This window comes from Mirounga angustirostris, unplaced genomic scaffold, assembly GCF_029215605.1.
Source record: "Mirounga angustirostris isolate CCGP_5_RB_7025 unplaced genomic scaffold, mMirAng1.0.hap1 SCAF_2, whole genome shotgun sequence".
Classification (NCBI taxonomy): Eukaryota; Metazoa; Chordata; class Mammalia; order Carnivora; family Phocidae; genus Mirounga; species Mirounga angustirostris.
Genome location: NW_026991710.1, coordinates 79,170,547 through 79,176,306, shown reverse-complemented (window position 1 = coordinate 79,176,306; position 5,760 = coordinate 79,170,547).

Sequence of the window (5,760 nt, the reverse complement as noted above, 5' to 3'; positions counted from 1 at the left end):
CCTCTTTCACTTACACCGACTATTGCGATCACACTGCCCTGATCATCCACCATGATCTCACCATCCTAGCATCCTTAATTTTATCACCTCTGCAATTCCTTTCTGCAGAGTAAGGCAACATATTCACAGATTCAGGGACACCTTTGGGTGGGTGGGGATCATTATTTTGCCTAACATGCCAATCAAAATATTATGTCTTATGGTTTGCCTTCTGTTTCACTTTTACATTTTACACACACACACACACACACACGCAACTCCAAATACTCACATGGGCTGACAGAGTTGAAGGAACTCAAGTTCTGCTTTTTTTGTTTGTTTTGTTTTGTTTTTTTGTCTTTACAATCACTGTGTTCTATTCATTTATTTCTAACAAATTAAACACAAGAATATGGTTATTCCTAATCTGATTTATTAAACATAGGGTTTTTCACAGGCATTAGAGAAATGAACTGCCCCAAAAGTGAGCTTGAAAAATTCTGCACTGTTATGAATTTATTCTTGACAACAATTTGTATAGTTGAGCCCACATGGGTCCAGGCCAATTGCATATTGGGAGTTGCCTGAAATAACTTTAATGTAGAAAACAATATTCATTCAAGTTTCTGCCATAAAAATATGCTAATGTTAAACTTCTTTGTGCATTAGTGAAGCGCAACAGTAACTGCAGCAATTGTTTAAGTTTTAGGCCATCAAAAGTTTTTTTCATAGAGGAGTACTTTACCACTAACATCGTTTAGGATTACTGGAGCATGGAGATAAGAAAAAGCAGAGCGGTTTGCATCCCTGCATTGCCTATCCACAGGGGTGAGTGTTCCTGCAGCCCTACCTTCGGTTTACCACTGAATCAATTAGGTTCTTCCCAGGTGTATTTTTTTTTTAATGCCTGTTTATCAAAGTCTAATCTGACTATTTCAGGTAGAGTAAGTGCTGCTATAATGAGACACAAGTGTTCCTAAAAATCACTCTATAAATTTACTCTGTTGTGACTTTGTTAAAATAACACTTGTTAAGTAGAGCTCAGGGGTATCAGAGGGTGAGCTGTGGTTCCACAAAAGACCACAGAGGAACTGAAAGTGAGTGATTATTCACAGGTCTGAGAGGAGGTTTCATAGCACACCTCGATAGGCCACTTGGGGAAGTCAAGGCAGGGTGCAGGCAGAGAGAGTGGCAGGATCTGGGGCATGTGCCCTTACCAGGTCTGCAGGCAGAGGGCCTTGGGGTTCTGGGCTAAGGCCAGATTGGTCAATTCAAAGCAGAAAGAGTGGGATTTTAGTAAATTTTGCAGAGATCTTAGCTAAGGGGTGCACAAGGGGAAGACCCCGGGAGGGGTGGGGAGAGTGCTTATCACGGGGGCAGTTGGGGAAGTTATATCAAAAACGTAGGTGTGTGTGTGTGTGTGTGTGTGTGTGACTTTGTGGGCTGTTATCTAGGGCATGAGCTTGCAGGAGGGGCTAGTGTCAGTTCAAGGTCCCTGTGGACCACTCAGCCACACAAAACGGATGCCAGGGCGGCAATGTCCTAGAGTGGTTTAGCTAACCTGTCACATACAATCAAGATGACAGACTTATGGGGAAAATGGGGATAGAGGCACAAACACTTAAACATTTCAGTGACAAATTAGAAAAAGATAGGAAGTGGATAAAGATGGTAACATAGTGGTACACTTTCTAAGTAATTAGAAAATAGATAAATAATTCAATATGAGGGGCGCCTGGGTGGCTCAGATGGTTAAGCGTCTGCCTTCAGCTCAGGTCATGATCCCAGGGTCCTGGGATTGAGCCCCACATCGGGCTCCTGGCTCAGCGGGGAGCCTGCTTCTCCCTCTCCCTCTGCCTCTCTCCCTGCTCATGCTCTCTCTCTCTCTCTCTCTGTATCTCTGTATCTCAAATGAATAAATAAAAAAAATAATAATTCAATATGAAACTTTACCTTGACAGAAACCTGAAGTTTACTTGGGAGGGGGCCTCAGAAGTATAGCCTGAGGGTTGTTAGTGCAGCGGTGAAGTGAGAGGGATCTGAAATCTGCCAGAGAGTTGTCATGCCAGCTCTGGAGAGGTGTGACTCACAACACAGCTGAGATAACTGGTAGGTATGTGACGTGTGCGCATGTGTGCATTTTGTACATTCCTATGCATCTTGGTTCAGAACGGTGTGGTTTTCCGCTGTTATGTAGGTTTTCTCACTAATGAAATTGCACATAAGCAACTGTGAAATGTGCATCATGCTCAAACTGTTCCTTAAATATCAATCTCATTGAAACAGATTTCTGTTTTCAAAGAAGGCATCATAGCAGGGCCCACCATAATGTCACTCCAACTCTGAGTGGCAACATGAAGACATATAAAAGCCTATTTTCCAACTTGTAGATCAGAGGACGGGCCTGGTACTGGAGGCCAACTGGTTTCATGTCAAGCACACAGCACCTGTGATGAAGCTCCTCCCTCCCCAACTTTCTCAGGTAAGACTGACAGACACCGGTCCCTTTCTCTCCCAGGTCTTAACTTGACCTCAGAATCTTTCTAGGGACAAATTTCCAGAGAACCACTGCCAATCAGTTGGAGTTGGCATAAAGAGATGAAAAACTGCTTTGCCATCATTGGTAGTGGAAAAAAGCATGGCTTCTGAAGTCATGTAGACCTGGGTTCAAAACTTGACTCTTTGCTCTCACTTGTAAGTTGTGAGTCTTGAAGAGTTAATTGAACTCCCTTGGCCTCTGCTCCCTGAACTATAAAACTGAGCTAATAATGCCTATTTCAAATGGTTGTTGTGGGAATGAAATAAGGCCATATAGACAGGATATCTAACACAGTGTCTGCACCTGTCTGCCTTGAGTAGTCTTCTTAACCTCCACCCTAGGCAAAAAAAGAAGCAAAGAAATAAATCTTGATTGAGGGTAGAAGGTAAGGTGGAGGTGTTTCAGTTAACTCATAAGCCAAAATAGCCATCTTTCTTTCGGGAGTGCATCCTTTCTCTGCCCTGTTCATGCAGACAGACAGATTTGAGTGGGATATTACCAAACTGCAGACACATGGACCATATTGCCTGGGCTCACCAAGCAATGCTGGGTTAGATACAGACCCACTGAGAGTTTGTTTACCATCACTTCTTGTCATTCGCCCTAGCCACCAGACAATGTCTCTAGAACTGAGCTTTGAACAAAATATTTTGTCTGCTCCCCCCGGGAAAGCAGGTGTATGTGAGATGGATTTTAAAGCTAAACCCACAGACAAAGATGCCAACAGAGAATGCTTCATTCTTTAAAAAAAAAAAAAAAAGTTGACTATTTGTGATATGAACTTAGGCATGCTGGACTAAAGATAGTAAAGCTCCAATTCACAATAATTTCTTAATGATATATCAAAAAGATGAAGCATAGAAAACAGGGAAACTCTTGCTTATTTCCTTCAAAAAATAATGAAATAGGCATTGAGCTAATTTCAAAAGATGCTGTTGAAAGGCAATCTGCGTATTTCTTTCAGCTGGTGAAATAGAGACTGTCTTAAACTGATTACAATCTGGCGAAAAGGTGGGAACGATTGCTCTAAGATGTAAATTGCCCAACTACAATTCTTGCTATCAAAGGCACCACATTCTAAAGCTTTAGTCCTCATTTCAGAGGCAGAGATCTGTTTCCTTTGTATTGTAATCTTTAGACAAGAAGATTCATGCTCATAAACATGCACAACAAGAAAGCTATCCAGGACAGAGGACATAGGAACGTTGGCAGAGCACAGTGTTGTTTCTGCCGTGGCTCTGCCAGTTACATGATCCCTCCTGGAAGCTGCTCATTAGCTGAGACATTATTTCAATTCAGAGGAATTGAACACCAGTGAGGGTTCATGTTCTGTTATAAAAATGGAAGCACTGAGCTAAAGTCAAATAGAAGTCAGAGCTCCAGGAAAGTAGGAGAGGAAATGATTTCTGCTCCAAGCTCATGCTAAGGATGTACAAATTCATGCCAGATTTAACCTGGGTTTAGACTAAACAGGGTGTCAGATATTTTCATTTAGTAAGAGGATAATACTGATGAGGGATTTTATACATTATTAATATTTTTATTACTTTCCTGTGAAAGTGCTGTTTTTCAATTATTCTAGGCAGTGATATTGCAGGGGATAAAAGGAATATAATATCACTGTTTTTTTTTCAGCCAGACAAAAAGTTGTGGATTGTGTGTTTGATACTACAGAGAAGGTGCGTTCTAATCTGTTAAACCAGTAGTTCTTTCCGAATGTGGACTAGAACCACGCCCCCTTCTCCGTTTGAAGAGTTCAAGGGCAGAAATTCACCTGGAAGCTGGCTGTTTCTGTAATAGATCTCCAGGAGTGCACTCTTGAAATATCTCAGTGACTGCCCAAGATTCTCTATTTTCATGTGACAGGGGCAACAGGTCTGATGGCAAGCAGCAGATAGCCTTGTGATGTGTCGAGGTGGCACCAGCGTCCAATGAAATTGATTCCTGCTGGAAGATGTCACTTAATATGGCATTATCTAGACTACCCACCTAAACCCAGTTGACTTGCCATCAGTTCCACAGGGAAACTGGCACAGTCTCTAAGAGGAAACATACTGCCATCCTATATCATGGCCATCGGGATGGAAAGCCAATTGACCATGATAAGTTCTGCTGATTAATTGTTGATGTTAAAATAAAGATTGTAAGCCAAAAAAAATTGTAAGACCACTTCATCCTGAATTTTGTTTTTTCAACGTGAATTTTTATGCAGAAAATGATTTTGGGTTGTCTACTAAATTGCTGTTTTTTATATTTATAGGAAAACATGATATTTACAGATATTTGAGACTAATAAATCAGGTTTATGAAATTATTAATTATGTGCTGCCAGGTCTTAAGAGAGAACGCTAATTTTGTAGTTTTCTACACACTACACACACATACCGACACATGCACACATATTTGTGCTTGCCCTTACCGTGCTACGACTCATCTGAGCATTCTAAGATATTGTCCTGATAGGCAATTAGGCAATTATTTCTCTACTAAGAGAAAATGACCTCTGGAGCTATGCCCATAAACTCCTATCAGTGAACTCCTTTCAAATAGTTCCCTTTCAAAGGGATTGCCATATCTGAACTAGTTTAGCACCAGGAACACAGAACGAGCTTAGTAACCATATGTATATATTTTTTGATGTTGCACAAATTATCTTCATGAACTTCTAAGACTGTAAATAGATGATCCTTGGATTCTGCCGCCATTAGAGCTGTGATTTTTCTCTGTGTATTCTTTATCTCTCCATGATGGGCTGTTGCATCTAAGTCAATGCCTGTCTTATAGTTTATGTCTAGTTTGTAGTTATTCCCATCTTATTGTTTAATCATATGCCCCTTTTATAGTTTACGTCTATGCCTATCTTACAGATGATATACAAAGAAGATCAGTTTTTCTTTTGCCTTTTTGTGTTTAAAATTAGTTATATTGGTTCATTTATGAATTTAGTAATGAATCCATGTTTCATTTAAATGATAGGTGAATCGATGTTCAGGGTAGGAGGTAGCTCTACTCAGTAAGAGCAGAAGAGAGACAAAAAAAACAAATCTGACTGGCCCTTGGTCAGACACAGGCAGGTGCACCAATCAGCCCCACAGTGAGAAAGCTATAATGATGAGATATGTTATGGACTTGTTGGCTTGAACTCCATCAATCGTGGAAAACACTGAGAGCAATTAGATTTGATATTGATAGACCCTCATACTCAAAACTCTAGGGGGAGGGATCCCCTCTGCCAACTGCTT